This window comes from Rhinolophus ferrumequinum, chromosome 9 (genome assembly GCF_004115265.2).
Source record: "Rhinolophus ferrumequinum isolate MPI-CBG mRhiFer1 chromosome 9, mRhiFer1_v1.p, whole genome shotgun sequence".
Taxonomy (NCBI): Eukaryota; Metazoa; Chordata; class Mammalia; order Chiroptera; family Rhinolophidae; genus Rhinolophus; species Rhinolophus ferrumequinum.
The window spans coordinates 68592358-68614077 of NC_046292.1; the positions used below are offsets into that span (position 1 = coordinate 68592358).

The 21720-nt window shown below is 40.6% G+C and overlaps 1 long non-coding RNA gene across 1 annotated transcript in view; it reads right to left on the reverse strand.

The window, feature by feature from the left end:
- Positions 1-5280: 5280 nt before the first annotated feature.
- LOC117026546 (uncharacterized) overlaps positions 5281-21720 on the reverse strand; it is a 57901-nt gene continuing 41461 nt past the window's right edge. The window contains exons 2-3 of the long non-coding RNA XR_004423785.1: positions 15786-15843; positions 5281-6891 (exon numbers count right to left, since the gene is read on the reverse strand). This is a non-coding gene — a long non-coding RNA (uncharacterized LOC117026546). The remainder of the gene's footprint in view (positions 6892-15785; positions 15844-21720) is intronic.

The following is a 21720-nucleotide window of genomic DNA, read 5'->3' on the forward strand; positions in this document are numbered from 1 at the left end:
AGATGTTGGCAAAGAGTGAGGGAAATCTTGAATGAATGGCAGAAGATGAAGATGATAAATATCAATTATGGCTTTGGGACCAGTTGTAGGGGTGGGGAACAGAGCTCCTTACATTAACCTTCCTATATTCTCTCGAAGGCTCTGTAAAGACAAAGCAGAGTAAGGGGATAAAACGTAGCAAGGTTGGATGACTATTTAAAAAGAATTATCAGGGAAGCTTTCTCTGATTTTGTGACATTTGGGCAGAAACCTAAATGAAGTAAAGGAACAAGCCATATGGGTTCATGAGGAAGAACATTGCAGACAGAGAGAGTAGCAAGTCCAGGAATCTGCTTGTTGTGTTTGAGGAGGCTAGTATGGCTGGAGGGGAGTGAGCAAAGGAGAGTGGAAAGAGATGTGATCAGGAGCCCAGACCATGAAGGCCTTTGAAGTGAGGACTTTGGATTTCATTCTGTGAGTCAGACAGCCATCAGCATATTTTGAGAAGATGACATGCTCTGTGAGTTGGCTGTAGGGGGTCAAGAATGGATGCAGGGAGACTGGTTAAAGACTACGGCAACAGAGTGTTTGAATCTCAATTAAGATGGGTTTTCTGGGTACATAGAACAAAGGCGTGGGGTTGCTGAACATTGGAACTTGGACTGAGCGTGGTGTTACCATTCTTCAGGGTTGACTTTAAACTACTCCTCAGCAAAAAACCCAACTCTTCTACTTCCTACAATTTTTTAAATAACATATAACACAGTCCAATGGGTCTAGTGTTGAAGGAGGAGAAGAGGCCTATGATTTTGTGATTCACACATCTATTTAATCCTTGTTAAAAATTCATGGAATTCATGTCTTGCCATTGAAAAACATGATATGTAGTTCCCAAGATCAAGCCTATCATTTTAATATATATATATATATATTATACCCTGCCCACATGCCAGAAAGTATGCTCCTTGCTACTTACCTATCTTCTCTTTTAATTCTCATAACAACCCTGGAAGATGAGGTTACTCTGTGCAGGTTTAGAGATGAAGAAACAGAGACTTGGGGTGGAGGTGGGGGGTTGAGTAAGGTGCCAAAGGTCGTTAATGAGTAAGGAACAGAGCTCTGAATTTGAATCAAGGGCTGATTCTAGAGCCCATACTCAGCAATGACAACTCTGAACTACTCACCACAGAGAACTCTGGGGAATGCCCATATTCTTTGGTGGCCTAATCTTATTTTTATGATCTTTCAATTCTTCTGATTATGAAAAATAACTAACATTGCCAGGAAGATCTCAAAATTTTTCTTTGCCTGGAAGAACATAATTAAGGTAGTAATTCTATTTGTTTATTAGGGTCCCCTAAGTGAGAATGATCCTTTTGCTCCTGGAAAACCATTTGGTCCAAAGACAAGAAGGGTGGGCATTTCATTCTGAGCTCCATTTATAATGTCTGTTGCAATTATGTTGCTCTGTGACATTATTTTCCCCCAGAAAGGCATTGTTCTGCCTTTTTCTTACTTTAAAAAATCATTAGCATAGTTGCATCACAGAAAAAGGAAAAAAGAAGATTCAAGATGGCGGAGTATATAAACACTGTGCTTGCCTCATCCCATTAACACATCAAAATACAACTCAATTATAGAACAATCAACCTGGAGAACCATCAGAAGTCTAGCTGAACAGAAGTTTATAACTGAGGCAATAAAGAAGAAACTACGTTGAGACTGATAGAAGGGGCAGAGACGTGAACCAGGCTGGCTCCAAATCTCTGTGTGGCAGATGAAAATTGGGAGGGATATCTCAGCCACAGAGATTCCCCTCAGAGGAGCAAGGGACCGCAGCCCCACACCAGCCTCCGCAGCCTAGAGTACTGGTGCCAGGAACAGGAGCCTCTACAACACATGGGTGTGAAAAACAGTGGGGATTCCGACCATCTGAGTGGGATGGAAGGCTGCAGGAAACCGAGACATCCTCTTAAAGGGCCCGTGCAGGCACTCACCCTGGGTTCCAGTGGAGGGACGATAACTCTGGTGGCGTCAGAGACATATGGGGAGAGACTGAGTTGTATAATTTCAGGGTGAGGACCGAGGGACAGTCACCATCTTCCCTGTGTGAGGACATGCTCCCAAGCAGCCAGCAGGCAGGCGCCATCTTTCCTGTGTTGAGCCCGCCCCCACAGGCCAAATCTGAACCTGATGGGCTTGGTGAGTTCTGAGGCTCCACCCTACTGACTCAGCTGGGACCCAACTTGCTTACTGAGGCTTCATCAACGGCTGAACCTTAAGGGAGCCAGCAGGTGGCAGCAGGCGTTGGAGTATCTCACCTTTTTGCAGAGCTAACCCAGACCCAGTACTGGTGGTAATCATTTTTGGTTCACAGCGTGGCTTCTCCCACACACCTCCAGATACAGTACAGCAGCAACCAACTATGGATTGCTTTGTAGCTCCTACCAGGTACTCCCCAGCCCGTCACAGGCAGTGGCTGACCTGGACCTGCACCAGAGCCCCTCCCAAGAGGCCCCAGAACCAACATACTTAGAGGTTGGCTTCAGGCCACAGCAGAACACCACTCAATTAGCCCCACAAGCAACACACACAAAGGGTGGTTTTAACAGGCACCAAAGCCCACTGGGGTGAATCACAGCCCATAAGCTGTGGACATGGCCAAAACCCCACAGCCAATCAGCCTGAGGTCAATCCCACCCACTGACATGCCAAGGGCAATCCAGTCACAACTATAACAAAATGACACACACAACTCACACAAGGGACAGTCTTGGAGCACCTGAAGCAGGTGACCAGGGAGAATGTTCCAGGGGGCCCCATAGGACACCTACTACATAAAGCCAACTGGCCAAGACTTGGGGGGACATAGAAACAAACAGACAGACAGACAAAAAGAGGAAACAAAAAAATACATCCCAAATGAAAGAACAGGAGAAAACTCAAGCAAAAGAACTAAACAAAATAGAGGCAAGCAACCTACCAGACAGAGTTCAAAACAATGGTTATAAGGATGCTCAAGGAACTTAGTGAGAACTTCAACAGAGATAGCAAGCATATAAAAGGACATAGAAACCATAAAAAAGAACCAGTCAGAAGTAAAGAATACAATAACTGAAATGAAGAATGCACTAGAAGGAATCACCAGCAGACTAGATGAAGCAGAGGATCGAATTAGTGATTTTGAAGACAAGGTAGCAGAAAACACCCAATCAGCAAAAAGAAAACAGAAACCCCCCCCCCCAAAAAAAAAAAAGAGGATAGTTTAAGAGACCTTTGGGACAACATCAAACATAACAACATTCACATGATAGGGGTACCAGAAGAAGAAAGGAGATATCAAGGGATTGAGAATCTATTTGAAGAAATAATTACTGAAAACTTTCCTAATCTGGTGGCGGAAATAGACATATAAGCCCAGGAAGTGCAGAGACTCCCAAACAAGAGGAACCCAAACAAGCCCACACCAAGACACATTATAATTAGAATGGCAAAGGTTAAAGACAAAGAGAGAATCCTAAAAGCAGCAAGAGAAAAGCAGTTAGTTACATACTATCAGCTGATTTCTCAACAGAAACTTTGCAGGCCAGAAGGAATTGGCACAAAATGTTCAATGTGATGAAAAGCAAGGACCTACAACCAAGATTACTCTATCCAACAAGGCTGTCATTTAGAATCAAAGGACAGATAAAGAGTTTCCCAGACAAGAAAAACTAAAGGAGTTCATCACCACCAAAACAGAATTACAGGAAATGTTAAAGGGACTTCTTTAAGATGGGGGAAAAAAAATTAAAAAAAAAATGTGAATAATAAAATGGCAATAACTACTTGTCTATCAACATTTGCTTTCAATGTAAGTAGATTAAATGCTCCAATCAAAAGACATAGGGTGGCTGAATGGATAAGAAAACAAAACCCTTACATGTGTTGCCTGTAAGAGACTCACTTCAGATTGAAAGACACACAGAGACTGAAAGTAAAGGGATGGAAAAAGATATTTCATGAAAATGGAAACAGAAAAAATCTGGAGTAGCAATACTTATACCAGACAAAACAGACTTTAAAACAAAGGCTATAACAAGAGACAAAGAAGGGCCCAGTAATCCCACTTCCTGGTATTTATCCGAAGAAACCCAAAACATTACTTCGAGGGGACATGTGCATCTGTATGTTCATTGCAACATCGTTTACAATGGCCAAGATGTGGAGGCAGCCTGGTTGTCCCTTGATGGAAGAATGGATAAAGAGAAGGTGGTACATATGTACAATGGAATATTGCTCGGCCAGGGAAGGGAATGGGTTCTTGCCATCTGTGGCAGCATAGATAGACCTGGAGGGTATTGTGCTGAGTGGAGTATGTCAGACAGTGAAAGACATATGCAATGTGATTTTGCTCACATGTGGAATCTAAAGAACAAAATAAACAAGCAAAACAGAAACAGACTCATAGATAGATACAGAGAACATTCTGTTGGTTGCAGATGGGAGAGGGTTTGGGAGTGGGTGAAAAAGGGGAAGGAATTAAGAAGTGCAAATTGGTTGTTACACAGTAGTCATGGGGATGTAGGGTATAACATAAAGACTATAGTTAATAATATTGTAATAACTACTTATGGTTTCAGATGGGTACTAGATTTATTGGGGTGATAGATGGGTGGGGGTTGGTGGGCAGGGTGAAAAAGGTGAAGAGATTAAGAAGTACAAATTAGTACGGCAGTTACAAAATAGTCATGGGGATGTACATTAAAGCACAGGAAGTATAGTCAATAATATGGTAATAACTGTATAGTGCCAGGTGGGTACTAGACTAGTCAGGGGAATCACTTGTTAAATTACATAAATGTCTAACCACTATGCTGTACACCTGAAATTAATATAAAATAATATTGAATGTCAACTGTAACTGAAAAATTAAAAACGGTGGGGGTAAGGTGAAGGGCAATAAGAGGTCCAAATTTCCAGGTATGAAAGAAATATGTCATGGGGATGTAATGTACATTACTGGGAACATAGTCAATAATATTGTGACGGTGTGGTACAGTGTCAGATGGTTGCTGGACTTATCATGGTGATCACGTCTTTTTTTTAAATTTCTTTTATTGGGGAATATTAGGGAACAGTGTGTTTCTCCAGGGCCCATCAGCTCTAAGTCGCTGTCCTGCAATCTAGTTGTAGAGGGCACAGCTCACCTCCAAGTCCAGTTGCCGTTTTCAATCTTTATCTGCAGGGGGTGCAGCCCACCACCCCATGTGGGAATTGAACCAGCAACCTTGTTGTTGAGAGCTCGCGCTCTAACCGACTGAGTCATCCAGCTGCCCCAGTGATCACTTCTTTGGGTATACAAATGTTGAATGACTATTGTGTACACCTGAAACTAATACAATATTGTATGCTAACGATATTTTTAATAAAAATCTTTCTTAAAAAGAGATGTGTGATCTGCCCATGAAATAGAGAAGTTGCCCCATCGGAGATCAGCCTTTTTCCTGTGCTGGCTGTGATCCTGTCCTCATGCTGGGGTGGAGAAGCTCATTACTACTCATAGTAACTAAGAAACAGGGCTGGGCCAAAGGGAGAGGGAGACAAAAGGCCCCGAGTGCTCCCACCAGATTGGATGTTGGAAAGTCTGACACTGGGGCATGTAGTCTAGTTGCCCAGCAGCCACTGGCTTTTTCCCGTGAAACTGCAGGGATAACGGAGGGCAGTTTGGTGGCCTGGAGCATCTCCCAGGCTTTGACAAAGGACAGAAGAGTCATGGGGGAGGTGGCCACAGAATGCCATGCGTGCAGAAGTCACAGACCCTCGTTTGCCTCGCCTCTGAATATCTAGTTTTGATGTTTTGTTGAATCTGGAGCTCTCTTAGAAGCACACCAAGAAAAACCTTTCAAGGCTTAGGCGCTGCCCCTCCCTTTCACTCCTGCTTTCCACTCCTATCTTCTTGGCCACCCTCACTGTTTGCGCTGATGAACTTCTGCCACTGGAGTTGGTTGCCCTGCCTAAGTGGCATTTCAGCACAGATGTCCCCAGGTGCCTACCATCCTTGCCTAGATCAACGTATCAGTGGCATATGGCACAAATAGCCTGTCGTTTGTGCTTTAAAAATATCTGCCAGGCTGCTGACTTCTTTGGCATAATGCCACGTGGCCCTGGTGCTTGAGGGAGGAGAGCAACAGTGTCTGAAAATTATTTAGAGTGAATTTTCTTGTGTAAGAGCCAGAACCTGACATCCTGTCTTCCCCCATTTCTTGCTCGCTCTTTTTCCCCTAGTATGTAAGTTAGAGAAACAAGCAACACATTCTGAGGCTCAGTGCCCAGCTGTGGGAGAATAGTTTTCGTTGTACTGGTTCCTGTTTTGGCCACCCATCTTGCTCTTCTTCAATAAAGAGAAGTACCTAGCTTGTGCTTTCCTAACCCTGTTGCATTTGATCCTTTTAAACGCCTATGAGTAGGCATTAGCTCCATTTTGCAAACAAGAAAACAGAGGCTCAGAGGCTTTAAAATGTTGCCAGAGCATACTACAGAGAAATGACAGAATAACAATTCCAACCCAGGTCTATGTGGCCCCCACAGTCCAAATTCTTTTCGCTCTGTTAAGTCCATGATTAGGCCATGGTCTGAACTGTGGCCACATCCAAGCATCGCCGTGGAGGGGAAGAGATTTTACTGCAGTTCAACGGGCAGAGCTCACAGTGGTCACGTCTCCATAGGCACTGTCAGCAAGAGCTCCTGGATTCTTCTTGTACAAACTCCTCATTGCACTCTTCTCTCGGTGTGTTTAATGGTGGGTCATTGTTTCTGTTTAGTTGCCCGATGAGTTTCTCGCTCCTAAATCCAAGTGATGAAGCAGATCCTGCTGTCCTTGGGATTATCCCTTGTTGATGGGCGGTGACCTCAGGACTGGAGACAGCTGACCTGCAGGCAGAGAGAGGGGGATGTTAAAGCTTCCTCCACTCAATTTGGATTGATGAACCGGAATAACTCTGGCAGCAGGGCTCATGGAACTAGCCTCAACCAGCAGTCTTCCTCAATTTTCGTGTTTGAGGTGGAGTGTTTTGGCAAAAGGTCACTTATACCGTCTCTTTTCTACTGTAGATACTTGAAAAGCACTGTCTCTATTACCTGGGATAGCTCTCGCCACAACACCAAACAGTTAGCATTGAACGGACTGGACTGCTTTCCCTGGCCCCTCTTTCCTGCCTTTATGCTCAACTTTGCAAGGATCTTTCACTTAAAGTGCCTCCCAGTTCTTTGTTCTGTCACCAAAATTCTGTACCTGCTCCAAGACCCTGCTCAATTTAATCAATTTATCTCCTCCAAGAAACCTCCAAATCCTTCTACCCCACTGATGGCTTCTTTATCCCAAATTCCTCACAATTAGAATAATAACAGCATTTCTTTAAAAGTATCTAATTGTTTACTTGAGTAAGTAATGTCATATGGCCCAACAATTAAATATATACAGAGTGTACAAATAATCGAAATTAATATATATATATATACATATACATATATATATATAACGCTTCTTGTTCCAGCTCCCCAGTTCCTGAACCTTCCAGAGATATCTTAACATACATATGTGCTTTTAAAAAAAAAATCCATCAACAATATATGAGCATAACTGTTAACATGTATTAGTGATATAAGAGAGACTATGCTAAACACTTTATATGAATTATTTCATTGAATCCTCTCAACAACTTTACGAGATACGTACTTATTCATATTTTACAAATGAGGAAATGAAGGCTCAGAAAAGTTAAGTAACTTGCCCAGGATCACACAATCCTAATGTGGTAGAACTGGGATTTGACCTCAGGCTGTCTGATGAGATTAAGGGTACTTAGAAAGAAAAGAAGCCCCCTGGTATAGCTGGGAATTACATTCTGGCTACGAAACTTGCTAGCTCTGTGACTATTGGTAAGCTTCCTAAACAATCGGAACCTCTGTTTCCTTACCTGTAAAGTGGGAAGAGGCTCACTTCAGACAGAGGTGGAGGTGGGGTGAGGATTAGGGGAAATAAAGAACGTAAAGCACTTGGCACATAAGAGGTATTCAGAAGGGATAGTTACTTTTCTCAAGAACCACGTCTTTTTAATACACATCTTCTGGCTTGAATTGTCTTGTGCAGAGAAGGAAGGACATACCCATGCTATGCTTGGCATAATACAGAGCTAGCCTTTTGGATGGCAGGAAAATACCACCCAGAGGCCCCTGAAAGTAAATGCAAGGCAACAGGTGCTTGCACCTAACGCCCCGGGGGCTAGCTCAAAGGGAAGAGCTGGTCACTTGTTCGCTGTTCAAAGAAACTCACGGAATAGTACGGAGGCTGCATTATAACCTGGTCAACAAGCAGCAATAAAGTGTGGAAGAACAGAACGCCTGAGGAAATACCCTGAGGGACTTCACCTGGACCATTCTTCCTCCAGACATCCTCCTGGTAGTCCCTTCACCTTATTCCAGTCACCGCCTCAGGGGTTTCTCCTGACTTGCCACCTGCCTCCATCCCCACTTTATTTAAAGTTTTTCCCATAACACTTTTCACCATCTATCATATGATATAATTATCCTGCTTATTGCATTTGTTTCCATTGTCTGACTCCTCCAGAATGCAAGCTCTCTGAGGGCAGGGTTCTTTGTTTTTTCACTGATGTAGCCTAAGCATTTACAAAAGTGCTTGTTACATAGTAAGTACTCAATAAATATTTGTTGGTGGAATACATTTTTCAGATAAGGAAACTGAGGTGAAGTGACTTAGATTAGGAAAGTTTGCTGGTTAACAGCAGAATCAAGACTAGAACTCAGTTTTTCTGCCTCCCAAACTAGTTGTCTGTCCGCTAAATTAATTTTCAGGATAAAAGAACATCTATCTAGGATTAAGGAATGATTTGACTATTGACGAATCCAGACAAAACTGGAAACGAGTGCATATAGACAAAATAATTGAACATAAAAATGACAGCAAGAAAAAAATCCATAGATGTGGGTGGTTGTGTTGATTTTTTTTCAAAATTTTAAGTACCTGAGACTCTGCTGTCAGTTTATCTAGTGAAATAAGATTCATGATCAATGTGTGGAGACGGAAATTTCAGACCTCATTATACACAAACTGAAGATGATGTCTTTGCTGTCACTGCGGCATTTGACACACCAGTGAAAACAAAAGGAAATCTGTCTCAGACGCCCCTTTTAGCTTGACAGATGTAGAAATGCATGAGTTTGGGACATTAATTTTTGGTTAAATATTAAATGTGAGCATGTCCGGAGATGCAGCTGAAGAAGCTACTGCCTAGCTCACTGTCTAGGGCTAAAGCCCCAGGGGTACACTGAATTTCAGCCCAGGACACCCTGCTCCATCCCTACTTCCTTCTCTTCTCTCCAATGCAAAGGAGGCCCTCTGCCTTTTCCCAGGCTAATCTTCCACCTGGACTTTTGGTGACATTCACTCTCCCATCACCTATTCTCTCTTTATTGAATGTTAAATCTATCTTTTCCCTACAATGTACAGATATGCTCACATCTCCTCCATGCCAAAGCAAGATAAAGAAAATCTTCCAATAATCTCTTGAATCAGTTAACTAATTATTTTATCTACTAAGCTTTGGGGTAATTGGGTCCACAGACTTAATTCCTGGAACATACCTACTTTCATAAGTTTTAGTTTCAATTTCAAGATAAGGTGCCAATCCCCCACCCCCACCCCCTTTTTTTAACCGCTATTGAAGCTGGGAAACCCGGTTTGAGCAGATTTACTTTCAGTAAAATTTTTCTAGTATCAAATTTCCTGCAATATTTTGCTGGGAAGCCTGTCTCCGGTGCCTGTCGCCCTGTGCACCAGGGTAGATCCTTGGCCCAAATGTTGGGAAGCCTGGGAAGGCAGGGGAGCAGAGGTGGGCCTCGGTTATCTGCAGCAGGCCTAGAACTCAGCATTGCATGGGTCCACGCTGGTGTTGTGGAAAGAGGACAGCATTTGGTGCTAGATGGTCCTAGGTTCTAAATCCATGCAATAGCTGCATGATATTGGGCAAGTTGCTCAGGTTTTCTGACCCTCAGTTTCCTCAACTGTATTATGGGGCTACTCATCTTACAGTACGGGGCTATCGTTATAAGGCTTACAGAAGACAATCTATGTAAAGTAGCTACCAGTGTTAGTTTCCAACTGAGGATGTCACTCCAACCATGAGGTCCACTATCTATTAATGTAAAAAGAATTACAAATTTTTTAAAAAATCATAAAAAAATGAGAAGAAGAAATGGTCAGGTTTCAGTTTCACTCTAGTTTCTTCTTCAGATCCTTTACCTTCTCATTTTACGCCTCTACATGTGCCGTTCCTTTTTTTATATACCTATGCTTGACATGATAAATAGGTTTCATCTTCAGTATCATTTCCAGTGAACTGCTTGGAACCTTAAGAAGAAATCTGATACTGCATCCAGGCTCATCACAAAATGGTGCCATGATCAACTGGTAATGTCTGCTTGGGAAAGGTGGGTGGCATCATTATTGCCCACTTTTTTATTAACTCTGCTATATTTTTCTCCTAAACCCACTCATTGTATTCTCACTTTCCACTCCCTAAAATTGTCACCTTTCTAGAAACACAGAGACTGAGTACAATCCAGGGTTCATATATCCCTAATAATTTTTTTTCCAGCTCTTTCTATGTTAAATACGGTGCTGGGTAGTTGAAGTTCAGAGAGGTTAAGCTATTTGGCCTCAGTCACACAGCTAGTATGTATGAGAACCAAGGCTGAAAATCAGATCTCTCTGACCTAGAGCTCTTACCTTAGGTCCAGAAGAGGAGAGGCTCTCTCCTCTTCAAGGGCAACAATTTCTCAAAGCAAGTCTGGATCATAGTAACCCAGTGCTAATTCCAAGGGTAGGGATGGAGCACCCTTTCCTACCAACTACAGGACACTAACAACTCATATCGGGAGGGGCTCAAGCATGGAGCTTCATCAGCCCAGAAGGTATAGAGCACAGCAGTGAAGGAGCAGAGCTTTGTAACTCACGGAATAAAAGATAGACAGACCAGGTCAGAATCCACTTACAAACTGGATGACCTGAAGCAAGTGATTCAATCTTCCTATTAGTCAATTTCCCTGTAAATTAGGAATAAAATGAACACTACCAACCTCACAGGGTTGTGTGGGGATCAGGGGGAGATAAGGTTTATAAAGAGCTCGGTACAAGGTGCAGAACATAAGTCCTCAATACACGCCAGTCCTAATTCATCCTAAAGAGAGAGCTGGAAGCTCTGCTCCTCACCGCACGTGGGGGAATGTATGCCAGAATACATAACCGAAGAAAAACACATCTGGAAGACATACAGGCCGATGCAGTAAAACAAGCAAATGAAACATTTGCATATGCTTATTCTTTTCACTTGACCAGGGAAATTCAGGCAATTAATATTTAGGAAGGAATCTGAAGCAAATAGGATGGAGTTTAGCTTTCACTCATATTAATGCCATGTGACCCCACAGCCTCCAGAGCCATTTTAGTTGTGCTAAGACCATGCCCAGAGTGCCTCATTAAAACTTTCTTAACAAGAACGCTATCACCCATGAAATCTGTTTTCTTCTTCCTTCCTGTGACATCACCCCAGTTGCTTCCGAAACACCATTGAAGTATAATTAAGAATGTTCCTTCCTCAGTTTCCTACATTGTTGTATACGTTCATGATATTCCACCATGCTGAGAATTCACTGGATGGGAACACCCGCCCCTTGCCCCAGGTTTTATTTGTGTATTCCATTTTCTCCTTCCTCAGAGGCAGTCCCAGAAACTTTCTAGAAAGCAGAATTAGTTTGAAAGCCATCAAGCTTCCCTCCAGCACTCTGACTTCCCTAATGTCATTTTAATGTGGATTGTTTTAGCGTGGGTGCCTCTGTCCAAGAAACCAGAAGAGAAATATTTCTTTTTGAAGAGAATTGGAATCAATTGACCTAAAAGCCTTAGTCTTAGAAGAACTGAGAGATAGTGATATGGGGACTACACAGCCAGGCAGTGACTTAGTAATTCAAGGGGCTTTTTTCTCTTCTGACTGGCATATCAGTTGTCACAGGCTTTCTGCATTGTGACATCTTGTTTCCTTAGTAAAATAAACAATTTTTCATTTGGAATTCTCATTTCCCCATTATTGGTGACAGTGCTATCAGAGCCTCCTTCACAATCATACCCTTATTTCTGTATTGATTTTTAGTGTATTGTCCTGACTGCAAGCCACCAAGAAAGGCGGAATCTGCGCCAAGTCTATCTCCAGGGTACTTGTGAAAATACACTTAGCCTGCCCCATTTCTTCGCTACCTGTCTTTGATATGGGTCTCTCTTCTATCAAGCTTTGGGTAAGGCAAAGATTCTTTCTGGGGGGTATTCTCTGCATTAAAAAAGAAAGAAAAAGTGTATTATCAGTGAGTATCAATTATAATGAGGCATTCTTAGTGGGGCTTGATAATGTCAGAACCAGGGAACTGTGGCCTCTGTGCTGAGATCCTGGCAGTTGCATTTTATTAACCGGAGTCAGGATGCTAAGCTGATTTTCAGACTTGATTGACAGAACCCTTTCAGCATAAACCCTGGAAAACTATAAGGAGGAAAGAATCTCATGCCTATAATAGTTTTAATGTAGAAATGCATTTGATCAGCAGCGTGCTGAGCTCATATTATTTCCAGAGTGAGTGGCAATGTGGTTCCAGTGTCATTTACCACAACCAATTATGGTACATCCTGACAACATTTAACACAGAATTGGATTAATAAAAATGCACTCTCACAATTGTGGTCTGGGAGGTAAAATACCAGAATTTTCAGTGGATTTCATTTCACCTCTCTTTTATTATGAGGAGGAGGAGGAGGAGGAAGAGGTAAAGGGGAGGAGAAAAACACTTTTAGGGTCAACAGGTTGAAAGAAATCATTAAAAGCAGGATATAGGGCCGGCCCGGTGGCTCAGGCGGTTGGAGCTCCATGCTGCTAACTCTGAAGGCTGCCGGTTCGATTCCCACATGGGCCAGTGGGCTCTCAACCACAAGGTTGCCAGTTCAACTCCTCGAGTCCCGCAAGGGATGGTGGGCTGTGCCCCCTGCAACTAAGATTGAACACGGCACCTTGAGCTAAGCTGCCTCCAGGATGACTCAGTTGGTTGGAGCGCGGGCTCTCAACCACAAGGTTGCCAGTTCGATTCCTCGAGTCCCACCAGGGATGGTGGGCTGCGCCCCCTGCAACTCTGCAACGGCAAATGGACCTGGAGCTGAGCTGCGCCCTCCACAACTAAGGCTGAAAGGACAGCAACTTGACTTGGAAAAAAGGCCTGGAAGTACACACTGTTCCCCAATAAAGTCCTGTTCCCCTTCCCCAATAAGATCTTTAAAAAAAAAAAAAAAAAGCAGGATATAACTGCAGTTCGATGACCCATCCTTTTTTTTTTTTTTTTTTGAGTACGCTTTTCCATTGCTGCAAATCTTTTCCTGTATAGAACAGTGGGACAGTCTTCCTTTAAGCACCAGATTCACTTCCCAAAATCAGAGAATGCGTTTCTCAGCCCTCCTCACCATTCTTAACCTCCACAGAAGGTTAAGATTCTAATGAGTAAAAACTCCTATGCTATAGAACATCGGCCATAAAGGCATTGTTGTGTTCAGAAGGTTCTACTCTAGTGCCAATATTGAATGATGTGTGGACCAAAAGAGAGATGTCTTCTAGATAATTCACTTAAAAGGATCAAAGAGCCATTGCTATCTTCTGAATTAACCAGCCACAAATTTCACTGAGATGGTACACTTGAAATACTTGTCCAGGAAATCAAATACTTTTCCTTTTTAGTGTTTAAATAGCTTTACTCATTTATTAGAATAGTAAAGTAATACATGTTCATTGCAAAAAAAAAAAAAATCAGGAACTCTAAAGGAAAGTAATGAAAAATAAGGATATCATCCAGAGATAAACACTGTTGATATTCTGACATCGCCCACACACATATTGAGAAACAAAAATGTTATTAGATAATATACACTGTAGTGTAATCTGCTTTTTGTCATTCAGCAACACGGTGTGAACATTTTCCATGTCAATAAATATAGATCAATACCACATCTTCAAAGCGGTAGAATATTACTGTATCATTATAACTTTAATTAATCCTCTTCTGGTAAACATTTAGCCTCCCCTCCTTTCATTCCTCTTTTAATTAATATTGCAACAATATCCCTGTACATCAATGATCCTCAAACTTGAATGTGACCAAGAAACATCTGGGTTATTTTATATATACAGATGCATAGGCCCCACATCTAGAGATCTTGCTTTAGTAAGAAAGGCATAAAATCCAGCCACCTGCCCTTTACCAATCACTACAGGTGATATTGAGGCTGGTCGTTCTCGAACCACACTTTGAGAAATATACCTCTTTGCAAACTTGTCTGTTGATTTCCTTAGGATAAAGTTCTAGAAGTGAGGCTGCTATTTTGGCAAAGGCTACATCATGCAGTGTTTCAACAATCTACTTCATTTGTAGTAATCTTATTGATTTAAAAAAATATGGGCAATGAAGGTAAGTGTATGCTGTAAGGTAGGAAATATGTCTGAGGTCCTGGTGACTAGAAGGTCTGTCCAAGAGCCCTGAGAATCAGCCCTTCAGCTGCCTGTGCGATGTGTAACTCCTCCTCAAGCAACCCCTTGGTTCTTCCACTGGAGCCTGGCAATGAGGATTGTTGAGGAGGAATGGGGAGAAGACACAAGGTAAGAAGAGTGAGTTCAACATCTTGGCTGGAGAAGTTGGTTCCTGAAAGGGGAAGGTGACCGCCACTGCTATTTGCACAGGACACTGCAGACAACAAGGGGTTACTAAACATGATAGCTCCACCTCCAAACTCCACTTACATACAATCCACATTCGACTAGTATTCTGTTTCCACCCCAGGTTTTCCAGGAGTTGGAGAGATGAGAATCAGAAAGAATACAGGTATTTCTCAATTTTCAGGATATGAATATGCTTAAGGGTACAAACTCACATAAGCAAAGGCAGACACATATTCCCCTGCTCATAATCTCCAAACTCTAGAAGGAGAAGATTTCCAACTATAAGCTTCACATAAAGAACAATTTTGCCCTAGGCCACAAACTATGGAAATTGAAAAGTAGGTATCCAATTTGAATCATGTAAGGCAAAATATGCTATTTTCTATTTTTGGGGGGTAAATGTTACTGCACTATGATATACATACAGGAAAGTGTTCATATATAAGTTTACGAACTCGAAACATTTTCACAAAATGAACACACTGGTAAAAGCAGCTAACGAATCAAGGAACAGAGGGATACCTGAAACCCAGACATCCCGGGATACCTGCCTGCAGTCATTATGCACCCCAAAGGTAAGCCACCATCCTGATTTCTAACAGTGTTACTTGGTTTGCCCTTTTGTTGAGCTTTACACAAATACAATCATATATGTACTTTTTCAGACTATTTTTGACTAGATTTTATAGATCATTAGTTTAACTTTTCATGGCATGTGCAGACATGTCTCAATAGTGAAGCACAGATATCCTCCGAAAAGAAATTTTGAAGTATATACTTTAAATAAATCAGTGTCCATTTGTGCTATTGAAATTGGATGTCTTCATCTAAGCTGAGCCCAGCTGAATCTCTGGGGCCCTTGTCTCTTCCATAGTAAGTAATAAGGATCCTAACAGGCTATTCCCAGTGTGCACAACAGACCACTTGAGAGGCAATATCATGCTATGTGGAAAAGATTAGTTTTGGAACCACACAGAACTGAGTTCAAATACAGTCATCTCCACTTACCAGCCATGTTATCTTCCTGAAGTCACATCATCTCTCTGGTGCTCAATTACCTCTACACCTGTAAAATGGGGGAAATATCTCATTGGGTAGTTGTGAAAATTAAATAAAATCACAAATGTAAAGCACTTGGCATATCACTGGTGCTCTATAAATGTTCATTCTCTTTCTCTCTTCAGAGACCAAATCTTGATTATCCGTCAAATACACACAACCTAAATATATTTTTTTCTTTTTTCAAATAAATATATTTTCAATGGCAACTAATTGAGCTACTAACTAGCAAGCACAAAATTATTTGGAAACCAGGTTTGCCATCCAAGGGAATTTAAAATTGTTGATGTAGTCTTTTTTCAGAACTGAGAAATGTCACTGTTCATTCTTTAGAAATCCATATGGCTTCATGTTTCTCACATGTCCCACTATGCTGGCCTAGCTATTTATTTATTAATGATTTCCATCATGAAGCCATTGTTATCTCAGCTTCCTGTGATGGCCTAAGAGCACACAAAATCATCATTTTCCAGCAAAACTACAAAGCATCAAGCGCCCGTGCTTCCTATGACATTGTCATTTTATGAATGGCCATCATGCCAGCCCATCTATGATGGCCTTTTCAGCTACACATGTGCACGACTGTGTAACAATTGGATGGTTTCTGCATTTTCACCAGGGTACATATTAAAATCTCTGACAGATTGCTAATGAGCTGGTGTTGGAATTACAGAGTAGTCTGTTATCGTTTGTCCATTCACAGTTTCCTCACCAGCCCATCTGTGCTCAGAACAGAGCCACCATGGAGCATGCAGGCTGGGACAGTTTCTCCATTTACACCTTTTGCCTTCAGAGGCCTCCGGGAAAGCGCGTCCCTAATTAAAGATTTTAACAAACATATTGTCAGTTTTCTAACACTGTTATTAAACTGTTCTCTTTTGTTAGAAAAGGTGCTGTTTGTCAGCAGTTTGTAGATGTAGATATTTAGTATGTGTTTCTGTAGCCCTGCAAAATATTTGTGGTTTTAGAATAATTCAATTAGTATGTTATGCATGTATGTACTTGCAAGCACCATAAACACACATGGCACCCATGTTAACAAAATCCTGTATAATTGTTCAGACTCACAAGGACAAAGAAACATGGTGTATTTTTGTGGACACACAGACATCTCTACAGAACAAGGTGGAACTGAACACGCTATACGGTGGGGACTGTTAAAACAAAGTGATCAGATTGAGATCATGGCTCAAATAATTTGGGGCCAGGACACAGCACCTTTTACCTGATGTGTTTGTATAATTAAGGTACATTGAAAAAGAATCTGATTTCCCTGGTAGAATATCCCTAGCTGGGAGGACAATTGTTCTAAAGGTTTAACTTTAGAGCAGTGGTGCTCCATCAGGGTGGCTGTGGTTGGGGCTGGGTAGAGAAGGTGAGGCATGGAGTCACCTGGGAAGCTTTGGCAAAATACCCTCTCGCAACACCACCATCAAATGTGGACACTGCCGCTTGCATCCAGCTGAGAATTGCTGCTCTAGAGCTCTGAGGGAACAAGAGAGATGCCAAAAGGGCTGAGAGTTTGCTGCCCCAGGAAAAGGCTCTCAGATCATTAGTCTTGGAAATGGGTCCGTTTTCACTTTGCTCTGAAATTTTGATGTAGATTTGGATACTTTGATTTAATCCTTGAATTCCATACAAGTGAGTTTGAGGGAGATGCCACAAATCATAAGGCAAGCTCCATGTCCTGAAAGAATCTGCACACTAGAGAGCTAATATATATACTGGCGGTGCCAAAAAAATGTATACACATGACTTGTATTCATCTTTTGTTATCAGTACATATTGAGTACTACAATTTTAATACCGTTTTCTCCTTTCTTAAAATGTGTATACATATTTTTTGCACCCCCAGTCTATATAACATACGCTCTACCTAACACCACAAGGTAGCCAACGCTCAGAGCCAGATGACTGGCACAGATGCAGGGGCATTCAGAGGCCAGAGACATCCCCCCTGGAAAAAAAGGAATTAGGGAGGTGTAGGACTCAGTGCTTAAGAGAGGGGAGAAGACACTGTGAGCTGGGGAGACAGTGGGAAAGGGCCGTCATATTTGGGGAATCTTGAACAGGCTGCTTGGCTAGAGCAGAATTTTGCAGTGGGACACTGAGAAAGCAAGGTTTCAAGGATAAAGGGCTACTCTGTCAAGGCTAAGACCTGTACTTTATTTATTTATTTATTTTCTAATTAGGTATTTAGTTTATTTATTTTCCCCTTTTAAGTGGACTTTATCTTGAGAGCAGTTTTCAGGTCACAGCAAATTTGAGCAGGAAGTACAGAGAGTGCGCATATACTCCTTGTCCCCCGACACACACAGCCCCCGCCCCCCCACGCCACTATCCACTTCTCCCACCTGAGTGGTACCCTTGTTACAGTTGATGAACCTGCCACATTATAATGTCAATGGATGAACCTATGCTGACACGTCATTATCGCCCCAAGTCCATAGTTTACATTAAGGTTCATCCTTAGTATTGTGTATTTTATGGGTTTCGATAAATGTGTAATGACATGGAAAATCCTCTGTGCTTCACTTATGCATCCCTTCCTCCCATCCGACACCTGGCAACCACTCATCTTTTTATCACTGTCTTCAAAGTTTTGTCTTTTCCAGAATGTCATATAGTTGGAATCATATAGCATAACAGCCTTTTTGTTTGGCTTATTTCATTTAGTAATATTAGGTTAGTGATATTTTAGGTTATTTAAGATTACTCTATGTCTCTTCACTGCTTGATAACTCATTTATTTTTAATGCTGAATGATATTCTATTGTCTGGACATACCACAGTTTATCCATTAACCAATGAAGGACATTTTGGTTACTCCCAAGTTTTGGCAATTATGAATAAAGCTGCTATAAATACCCATGAGCAGATTTCTGTGTGGACATAAGTTTTCAATTCCTTAGGATAAATACCAAAAAGTGTGTTTGTTGGATTGTATGATATGAGTATGCTTAGTTTTATAAGAAATTGCCAAACTATCTTCCAAACTAGCTGCACCATTTTACATTCCCACGAGCAATAAATGAGAGCTCCTGTTGCGCCACAACCTCTCCAGCATAGCGTGTTATCAATGATCTGGATTTTGGCCATTCTAATAGGTGTGTAGTGGTATCACATTGTTGTTTTAATTTGCATTTTCCTAATGATATATGATGTGGAGAATCTTTTCATGTAGTTATTTTCTATCTTTATATCTTCTTTGGTGAGGTATTGTTCAAGTCTTTGGTCCATTTTTAAATTGGGTTGTTTGAAAAAAAATTAAGTTGTTTGATTTCTTATTGTTGAATTTTATGAGTTCTTTACATATTTTGGATAACAATCCTTTATCAATTATGTCAATTGCAAATATTTTCTCCCAGTGTGAGGCTTGTCTTTTCATTCTCTTGAAATTGTCTTTCATAGAGCAAAAGTCTTAATTTTTTTTTTAATTTCAATGAAACCCAGCTTATCAATTATTTCTTTCATGTATCATGCCTTTGCTGTCGTATCTAAAGAGTCATTACCATATCCAAGGTCATCTAGATTTTCTTCTACATTATCTTCTGGGAGTTTTATAGTTTTGAGTTTTACATTTAGATCTATGATCGATTTTGAATTGTGTGTGTGTGTGTGTGTGTGTGTGAGAGAGAGAGAGAGAGAGAGAGAGAGAGAGAGAGAGAGACAGGGGCAAGTCTGTATCTAGCTTATTTTTATTATTATTTTTGCATGTGAATATACAGTTGTCGAGCACTATTTGTTGAAAAAACGATTTCTCTATTGTATTTCCTTAAATCCTTTGCCAAAGATCTGTTGACTATATATGGTTTGCATCTATTTCTGAGCTCTCTATGTTGTTCCATTGATTTATTTGTCTATTTTTCACCAGTACCATCCTGTCTTGATTACTGTAGCTTTACCATAAGTCTTGAAGTCTGTCAGTCCTCCAACTTCATTCTTCTCCTTTAATATTGTGATAGCTACCTTGTATCTTTTGCCTCTCCGTATCAACTTTAGAATCAGTTTGTCAATACCCACAAGATAACTTGCTAGGATTTTTACTGGGAGTGTGTTGAGTCTATAGATCAAGTTGAAAAGAACTGACATCTTGACAATACTGAATCTTCCTATCCACAAACATGGAATATTTGCCCATTTATTGAGTTCTTCTTTGATATCTTTCTTCACAGTTTTGTAGTTTTCCTTATATAGATCTTGTACATATTTTGATAGATTTATACTAAGTATTTCATTTCATTTTTGGAGGTGCTATTAATGTAAATAATATTGTATTTTTAATTTCAAATTCAGTTTGTTCATTGCTGCTATCTAAAAAAGTGATTAACTTTTATATATTAACCTTATATCCTGCAACCTTGCTTGCTATAAGCATTTATTAATTCCAGGAGGTTTTTTCTGTCAATTCTTTCAGAATTTCTATGTAGATGATCATGTCTTCTGCAAACAAAGAGTTTTATTTCTTCCTTCCCAAACTGTATAATTTTTATTTCCTTTTCTTGTCTTGTTGCATCAGCTAGGACTTTCAGCACCATGTTGAGAAGGAGTGATGAGAGGAAACATCCTTGCCTTGTTCCTCATCTTCACAGGAAAGCTTCAAGTTTCTCACTGTTATGTATGATGTTAGCTGTATGTTTTTTGTAAATGTTTTTTATCCAGTTGAGGAAGCTCCCTTTATTCCTATTTTCTGAAAGTTTCTAATCATGATAGAATGTTGGATTTTATCACATTCTTTTGCTGCATCTATTCATACAATCATGTAATTTTTCTTATTTAGTCTACTGATGTGATGGATTATATTAGTTGATGTTTGAATGTTGAGACAGCCTTATATACCTGGGATAAATCCCACTGGGTCATGCCGTATAATTCTTTTTATACATTGTTGAATTTGATTTGCTAATAATTTGCTGAGGATTTTTTCATCTGTGTTCATGAGTGATGTTGGCCTGCAGTTTTCTTATTATGTCTTTGTCTGGTTTTGGTATTAGGGTAACACTGGCCTCCTAGAGTGAGTTTGGAAGTATTCCCTCTACTTCTACCTTGTGAAAGAGATTGTAGAGAATTGGTATAATTTCTTTAAATGTTTGGTAGAATTCACCACTGATCCCATCTGGGCCTAGTGCCTTCTGTTTTGGAAGGTTATTCGTTATTGATACAATTTCTCTAACCAATATATGCCAATTCAAATGGTCTATTTCTTCTTGTGAGAGTTTTGGCAGATTGTGTCTTTTAAGAAATTAGTCCATTTCATCTAGGTTATTAAATTTATGGGCAAAGAGTTGTTCATAGCATTTCTTTATTACCTTTTTTATGTCCACGGGATATGTAGTGATGTCCCCTCTTTCATTTCTAATATTAGTAATTTGTGTCTTTTCTCTTTTTTATCTTAAGTCAGTCTGCTAGAGGCTTGTTGATTTTTTTGATCATTTCAGAGAGCCAGCTTTTGGTTTTGTTGATTTTCTCTATTGATTTCCTGTTTCAATTTCATTGATTTCTGATCTGATTTTTCTTTCTATTCTTCTGCCTACTTTGAATTTAATTTGCTCTTCTTCTTCTAGTGTCTTAATTTGGAAGTTTAGGTTATTGATTTTAAATCATTCTTCTTTTCTAATCTGTGCCCTCAATGCCATATATTTCCCTCTTAGCATTGCTTTTGCTGCATCTCACAAATTTTGATAAGTTGTATTTCCATTTTCACTTAGTTCAAAACATTTTTAAATTTCTCTTGGGATTTCTTCTTTAACTCGAGCGTTATTTTAAAGTGTCCTACGTAATCTCCAAGTATTTTGTGATTTTCCAGCTACCTGTTATTGATTTCTAGTTTAATTCCATTATAGTCTGAGAGTATACAAGGTTGGACAATTAAGTTCGTGAACTT